The sequence below is a fragment of the Nicotiana tabacum genome, chromosome 8, assembly GCF_000715075.1.
Source record: "Nicotiana tabacum cultivar K326 chromosome 8, ASM71507v2, whole genome shotgun sequence".
In the NCBI taxonomy this organism is placed as follows: domain Eukaryota; kingdom Viridiplantae; phylum Streptophyta; class Magnoliopsida; order Solanales; family Solanaceae; genus Nicotiana; species Nicotiana tabacum.
This window is the reverse complement of record NC_134087.1, coordinates 172,503,032-172,511,864: the sequence shown is the minus strand read 5'-3', so window position 1 is coordinate 172,511,864 and position 8,833 is coordinate 172,503,032.

Sequence of the window (8,833 nt, the reverse complement as noted above, 5' to 3'; positions counted from 1 at the left end):
TATCTGTGTTATGTGGTATCAGGTTGGTCGGATCGAATCTGGAATGATTTTTGGTAAGGTTTGAGACACTTAGTCTCTTTTGAGGAAGTTTAAGTTGGAAAGGTCAACTGGATATTGACTTATGTGTTAGAGGGCTCGGATGTGAGTTCCGATAGTTCGGATAGCTTCGGGAGGTGATTTGGGACTTAGGAGGGTGATCGAAATGAGTTTTGGAGGTTCGGAGTAGATTTAGGCTTGAATTGGCCAAGTTGATATTTTGGTGATTTCCTGTTGGTAGGCAAGATTTTGATATAGGGGTCGGAATGGAATTCCGAAAGTTGCAATAGTTTCGTTGTGCCATTTTGGATGTGTGTACAAAATTTCAGGTCATGTGGTTTGGTTGGGTTTTTGATCAAAAGCGTAATTCGGAAGATTTTGGAAAGTTAGACTTGAATCCAATGTGTTTTGGTTGATTTGATGGTGTTTGAGGTGTTTTGAAGATTAGAATAAGTTTGAATAAGGTTTTAGGATATGTTGGTGCTTTTGGTTAAGGTCCCGGGGTCCTCGGGGTGATTTTAGATGGTTGACGGGGAGTTTGAGAAATTGTTGCAAATGCAAATTTTTTTGTTGCTTCTGGTATTTCCACACCTGCAGATTGGGGACCGAAGGTGCAACGACGCATAGGTGGAAGAGGAGTCATAGAAGCGGTTAAGGGACCGCATCTGCGAAGGCACAGGTGCGGTATAGTTCATCGCAAATGCGAAACCTGGGGACTTAAGTGATTTCCGCAGAAGCGGTTCGAGGACCGCAAATGCGGTACTGTAGAAGCGGTAAATAGGGCCGCAAATGCGAAAATGCCTGGGCAGAAGGTATAAATTGTGTCCTTCGCGATTTTGAGCTATTTTCACCATTTCTAATTCAGCTTGGGAGCTTTTTGGACGATTTTGAAGAGGGATTTCAAGGGGACTTTATTGAGGTAAGGAATTTGGACCTAAGACTCGTCCCTATGCTATTATTTCACGGATTAGAGCTATGATTAATGGAATTTAAGGGTTAAAATTGGGAAAACTAGGGCTTGGAAACTTAGACATTTGCTTGAGGATTTGAAGGACCATTTGAGATCGGATTTCAGAACTTTTGATATGTATGAACTCGTGGGAGGATAAGGATTCCGTTGATGTAAAAATTATCGAATTCCGAGATGTGGGCCCGGGGGTCGAGTCTTGGTAATTTCGGGATTTGTGTCGTATTTTGATTATTTTCACTTGGGCTTCGTTCCCTTAGCATATTCTGACGTCCTCGTTCTGATTTTGGATAGATTTGACGCGAGTGGAGGCCGATTCGAGGGGCAAAGGCATTGCGAGCTAGAGATTTGACCGGTTCGAGATGAGTAATGATTGTAAATGATGTTCTGAGGGTATGAAACCCCATACTTGCACATCTTTGTGCTATATTGAGGTGACGCACACGCTTGATGACGAGCGTGGGGTCATGCACTATTGGGGATTGTGACTTAGTCCGTCCCGAATGACTATTTTACCGCGTATTTGACTAAAATCTAATTGCTATCATCATGATTTGGGTTAAATGCCATATTTGGGCCTTGTGCCAACTATTTGAACCCTTTGGGGATTTTTACTAGTATTTCCTCACTGTTTTGACTTTATACTTGAACTCAGTCATGTTATATTTCACTGTTTTTCGTACTCAGGCATGTTTACTCTGTTTTAACACTTACACGATCTTTTAAATGATATTTTTGGGCTGAGAATCATGTTTTACTATTACCCGAGTGGCTTGTGCGAATTTTCACTGAGTAAGGCCGAGGGCCTATGTTGTGAGGAATCATTTGATACTGATTATGAGACCGAGGGCCTGAGATATGTACGCCACGAGGTGGCTTGATTGATATGAGGCCGAGGGCCTAGTGATGATGCCATGACAAGGCTTAATATTGCGCTTGGGTCGTAAGGGGCCCCTCTAGGAGTCTGTATACCCCCAATGAGCACGGGCGCCCATTGTGATGTGAGATTAAGCCCGATGGGCTGGTATTGTTCTGAGATATTGCACGAAGGGATGGTACTGTTCTGAGATGTTACCCGAGGGGCAGATTTGTTGATACTATGCCCAAGGGGCGAACCTTTATGTGTTTATTTTTCATAATTGACTGTCAATTACCTGCTTAATTGTTGAAAAAGGCTTTTTAGGAAGTTAAATTTGAGTAAAAGGAATTTTACCTATCTTTCATTGGTTTACTGCTTTAAAAGGGTTTTTACTGCTTCATTATAGCATACTGTTGTGCCTTACGTGATTTCCTGCTTTCAGTCTTTATTTATGATTATTACTCACTGAGTTGGAGTAATCACTTTACTCCCTGCACCCTGTGTGCAGATTCAGGTGTATCTGGTCCCGCTCCCGAGTGTTGATCATTTCCGGCTCAAGCGGATCCGAGGAGTCTCTAGGTAGTTGTTGGCGTTCACAGCTCGGAGCTCTTCCCTATATTATTTCTACATATTCTCAGTTTTTGTATCAAACTCTGTAGTTATATATATTGGAGTATTCCATTTTGGTTAGATGCTCATGACTAGTGACACCCCGGCATCGGGCTGTGTTGGATTATTTTTCGCGAATTATGTTATTACCTGTTAGCTTTGGAATATCTTATCATGTTTTAGATTTATTTCTTATGGTTTAACTGTTAATAATTGAAAATGGGAAGTGTCGGATGGCCTTGTCTTCACGAGAGGCGCCATCACGATCGGGTCCGGGTTTTGGATCATGACAAGTTGGTATTAGAGCCTAGGTTACATAGGTTTCACGAGTCATGAGCAGGTTTAGTAGAGTCTCGTGGATCGGTACGGAAACGTTTGTATTTATCCTTGAGAAGCCGCAGAACCTTTAGGAAAAACTTCATGTTCTTGGAATTCTTGTCATGCGAATTTTTTTATGCGTGTACTAAACTTTTGTTATTCTATTCTCTCATATATGGTGAGGACATGCGCTACCGGTCAGGATGGATGACCACCAGTACCACCAGCTATGGCCACCAGAGGCCGAGGATGTGGTCGTGGTCGTAGTAGGGGCAGAGCAGTTAGGGCAGCACCAGCAGATCCACCAGCTGCCCCAGTTCAGGATCAGGTCCTAGTTATGGACGCTCCAGCAGCACCAGTTCAGGCACCAACTGTGCCCATTGTGATTTCGGGTCTTCAGAAGGCCTTGGCTCAGATCTTATCAGTTTGCACTGGCCTAGCTCAGGCGGTTTCAGCCACTACAGTCGCAGCTACTTCTCAGGCTGGGGGAGGCAATCATACTCCCACCACTCGTACACTGAGCAGGTTGTGCAGGGACTTCAGACGCCGGGGGCACATCCAGCCCAGTCGGTTGCAGCTGCTCAGGACTATGTAGTTCCTGTTATGCCAGAGGATGAACAGTGTAGGTTGGAGAGGTTTGGTAGATTGCAGCCTCTGACCTTCAGTGGTGCATAGGGCGAGGATGCCCAGGGTTTCTTAGATAAATGTGAGGGGATACTTCGTACAATGAGTATTTTGGAGACCAGCGTGGTTGCTTTCACTACTTATTAGTTTTCGGGAGCTGCCTTCACTTGGTGGGAGGCTTTTGAGAGGCGTAGGCATGTTGGTGCAGCACCCCTTACCTGGCAGCAGTTCTCCGTTCTCTTTCTGGAGAAGTATGTGCCAAAGTCCCGCAGAGAGGAGCTGCGTAAGGAGTTTGGGTGGTTGCATCTAGGAGAGATGACTGTGACACAGTATGAGATGAGGTTCTCCGAGTTAGCTCGTCATGATATTTGGATGGTTTCGACAGATAGAGAGAGGATTAGGAGGTTTGTTGATGGCCTCACTTATCAGCTTCGTATTCTCATGACCGGGGAGAGGGTGATTAGTGCTACCTTTGAGGAGGTTGTAAACATTGCTGGGGAGATTGAGTCTGTTCATCGCAAGGAATTCAAGGAGAGGGAGGCCAAAAGGCCTTGGGGATCTGGTAGTTACAGTGGTACTCCTTCGAGAGGTCAGTTTCAGCACGGCAGAGGCCGTCCATTCAGGCATGCTCAGCCAGCTTGCCCAAATTATCGTGGGGCATCATTGGGTCATGGTTCTCATAGTTCTCATCAGGGCCAGTCGTCACTTAGCACCCTTCTAGTTTAGAGTTCATCCCGTGCTCCATCAGTACAGGGCTCTTCTATGCTGAGTGCATCTGCTAGTCACTCCGGTGCGAGGGTTCCCTTCAGTCCCCTTCTCCAGCACCTGGGAGTTATTATGAGTGTGGTGAGATGTGTCATATATGGAGGCAGTGCCCTCGTTATCTTGCGAGTTCATCTCAGTAGAGGGGTCAGTCATCGGCTTGAGCACCAGTTACTCACCACCACCCGCCCAGCCAGCTAGGGGTGGAGGTCAGTTAGCTAGAGGTCGCCCCATAGGGGGAGGTCGATCAGGTGGCGGTCAGGCCCATTTCTATGCACTTCCAGGCAGACCCGGTGCTATTGCTTCAGATGCTGTTATTACAGGTATTGTTTCAGTCTGCCACAGAGATGCCTTTGTATTATTTGATCCTGGTTCCACCTTTTCATATGTGTCATCATACTTTGCTCGTTATTTGGGTATGCCCCATGAGTTTCTTGCTTCACATGTTCATGTATCTACTGCGGTGGGTGATACTGTTGTTGTAAACTTGTATACCGGTCGTGTGTGGTGACTATTGGGGGGTTTGGAAACCCGTGTGTATCTTTTATTGTTGTGTATGGTGGATTTCAATGTCATTTTGGGCATGGATTGGCTATCTCTGTCTCGTGCTATTCTGGACTATCATTCTAAGACAGTCACATTGGCTATACTAGGTGTGCCACGGATTGAGTGGCGAGGTGTGACTGATTATGTTCCCAGTAGAGTGATCTCATCTTGAAAGCCCAGCGTATGGTTGGGAAGGGTTGTCTTTCGTATCTAGCCTTTGTGAGGGATATCGGTGCTGAGACTCCCAATATTAATTCTGTTCCAGTTGTGAGGAATTTTCTCGATGTGTTTCCTGTAGACCTGCCGGGCATACAACCGAACAGGGCTATTTATTTTGGTATTGACCTGGTGCCGGGAACTCATCCCATTTATATTTCGCCGTATCGTATGGTACCAGCGGAGTTGAAGGAGTTAAAGGAACATCTTCAGGAACTCCTTGATAAGGGGTTTATTTGGCCTAGTGTGTCACCTTGGGGTGCACCGGTTCTATTTATGAAGAAAAAGGATGGCACAATAAGGATGTACATTAATTATAGGCAATTGAACAAGGTAACAATTAAGAACAAGTATCTTTTGCCTCGCATTGATGATTTATTCGACCAGCTTCAGGGAGCGAGAGTGTTCTCCAAGATTGATCTCTGTTCAGGTTATCACTAGTTGAAGATCAGGGACTCGGATATTCTTAAGACAGCTTTCAGGACCTGATATGGTCATTATGAGTTCTTCGTGATGTCTTTTGGGCTGACCAATGCCCTAGAAACGTTCATGCATTTGATGAACAATGTGTTTCAGCCTTATCTTGACTCGTTTGTCATAGTCTTCATTGATGACATTCTGGTGTATTCGCGTAGTCAGGAGGAGCACACAGAGCATTTGAGAGTTGTGTTGCAGAGATTAAGAGAGGAGAAGCTTTATGCAAAATTCTCCAAGTGTGAGTTTTGTCTCAGTTTAGTGGCTTTCTTGGGGCACGTGGTGTCCAGCGAGGGTATTCAGGTTGATTCGAAGAAGATAGAGGCGGTTCAGAGTTGGCCCAGACCATCCTCAGTCATAGAGATTCGCAGCTTTCTTAGTTTGGTGGGTTATTGTCGCCATTTTATTCAGGGATTCTCATCTATTGCATTGCCCTTGACCAAGTTGAATCAGAAGGGTGCTTCATTTGTATGGTCGGATGAGTGTGAGGAGAGCTTTCAAAAGCTCAAGACAGCCTTGACCACAGCTCGAGTGTTAGTTTTGCCATCAGCTTCAGGTTCATATACCGTGTATTGTGATGCTTCGAGAGTTGGTATTGGGTGTGTATTGATGCAGGAGGGTAGAGTTATTGCTTATGCTTCTCGTCAGTTGAATCCCCATGAGAAGGACTACCCCGTTCATGATTTAGAGTTGGCTGCCATAGTTCACGCGTTGAAGATTTGGAGGCATTACTTGTATGGTGTGTCTTGTGAGGTGTTTACTGATCATCGTAGCCTCCAGCACTTGTTCAAACAGAAGGATCTCAATTTGAGGCAGCGGAGATGGTTGGAGTTGCTTAAGGATTATAATATCACTATATTGTACCATCCAAGGAAGGCTAATGTGGTGGCCGATGCCTTGAGCCGAAAGGCGGTGAGTATGGGGAGTTTGGCATATGTTCTAGTTGGGGAAAGACCTCTTGCAGTTGATGTTTAGGCCTTGGCCAATCGGTTTATGAGGTTAGATATTTCGGATCCCAGTCGGGTATTAGCTTGTGTGGTTTCTCGGTCTTCCTTATATGATCACATCAGAGAGCGCCAGTATGATGATCCACATTTGCTTGTCCTTAAGGACAGAGTTCAGCATGATGATGCTAGAGATATGACCATTGGTGATAATGGGGTGTTGAGGATGCAGATCCGGATTTGTGTACCCAATGTGGATGGGCTTCGGGAGTTGATTCTGGAGGAGGCCCATAGCTCGCGGTATTCCATTCATCTGGGTGCCGCAAAGATGTATCAGGATTTGAGGCATCACTATTGGTGGAGAAGAATTAAGAAATATATTGTGGGATTTGTAGCTCGGTATCTCAATTGTCAGCATGTGAAATATGAGCATCATAGACCGGGTGGCTTGCTTCAGCAAATGGATATTCCTGAGTGGAACTGGGAGAGGATCACTATGGACTTTGTAGTTGGACTTCCACGGACTTTGAAGAAGTTCGATGCTATTTGGGTGATTGTGGATAGGCTGACCAAGTCCGCGCACTTCATTCCGGTGTGTATTACCTATTCTTCAGAGCGGTTGGCAGAGATCTATATCCGGGAGATTATTCGTTTGCATAGTGTCCTAGTTTCCATCATTTCAGATAGGGGCACTCAGTTTACATCGCAGTTTTGGAGGTCTGTGCAGCGAGAGTTGGGTACTCAGGTTGAGTTGAGCATAGCTTTTCACCCTTAGACGGAAGGGCAGTCCGAGCGCATTATTCAAATATTGGAGGACATGTTGCGTGCTTGTGTCATTGATTTCGGAGGGTCATATGATCAGTTTCCACCGCTTGCAGAGTTTGCTTATAACAACAGCTACCAGTCGAGTATTCAGATGGATCCATATGAGGATTTGTATGGGAGGCAGTGTAGATCTCCAATTGGTTGGTTCGAGCCCGGTGAGGCTAGGCTATTGGGGACAGACTTGGTGCAGGATGCCTTAGAGAAGGTAAAGGTGATTCAGGAGAGGCTTCGTACAGCGTAGTCAAGGCAAAAGAGTTATGCTGATAGGAAGGTTCGGGATGTGTCCTACATGGTTGGCGAGAAGGTTTTGTTGAAGGTTTCACCCATGAAGGGTGTTATGAGATTTGGGAAGAAAGGGAAATTGAGTCCTCGGTTCATTGGGACTTTTGAGGTGCTTTGGAGGATTGGGGAGGTGGCTTATGAGCTTGCTTTTCCACCCAGCTTATCAAGTATGCATCCGGTATTTCATGTTTCTATGCTCCGGAAGTATATTGGGGATTCGTCTCATGTTTTGGATTTTAGCACGGTTCAGTTGGATGATGATTTGACTTATGATGTGGAGCCAGTAGCTATTTTGGGTCGTCAGGTTCAAAAGTTGAGGTCAAAGGATATAGCTTCAATGAAAGTGCTGTGGAGAGGTCGGCCCGTGGAGGAGGCCACCTGGGAGACCGAGCGGGAGATGCGGAGCAAATATCCTCACCTGTTTGAGGCTTCAAATATGTTTCTTGACTCGTTCGAGGACGAACATTTGTTTAAGTTGGGGAGGATGTGACGACCCGGCCAGTCGTTTCATGCATTACCACTCCATTTTCCCCATTTCTGATTCTTTATGCTTTGTTTATCCATGTTATGTGGTATCGGGTTGGTCGGATTGAATCCGGAATGATTTTTGGTAAGGTTTGAGACGCTTAGTCTCTTTTGAGAAAGCTTAAGTTGGAAAAGTCAACCGGATGTTGACTTATGTGTTAGAGGGCGAATGTGAGTTCCGATGGTTCGGATAGCTTCGGGGGGTGATTTGGGACTTAGGAGCGTGATCGGAATGAGTTTTGGAGGTTCGGAGTAGATTTAGTCTTGAATTGGCGAAGTTGATATTTTGGCGATTTCCGATTGGTAGGCGAGATTTTGATATAGGGATCGGAATGGAATTTTGAGAGTTGTAGTAGTTCCGTTGTGTCATTTAGGATGTGTGTGCAACATTTCAAATCATTCGGACGTGGTTTGGTTGGGTTTTTTATCAAAAGCGTAATTCGGAAGATTTTGGAAAGTTAGACTTGAATCCGATGTGTTTTGGTTGATTTGATGTTGTTTGAGGTGTTTTGAAGATTCGAATAAGTTTGAATAAGGTTTTAGGATATGTTGGTGCTTTTGGTTGAGGTCCTGGGGGCCTCGGGGTGATTTCAGATGGTTGACGGGGAGTTTGAGAAATTGCTGCAGCTGTAGATTTTTTTGCTGCTTCTGGTATTTCCGCACTTGCGGATTGGGGACCGCAGGTGCGACGACGCATAGGCGGAAGAGGAGTCGCAGAAGCGGTTAAGGGACCGCATCTGCAAAGGCGCAGGTGTGGTATAGTTCATCGCAGATGCAAAACCTGGGGACTTAAGTGATTTTCGCAGAAGTGATTCGAGGACCGCAAATGCAGTACCACAGAAGTGG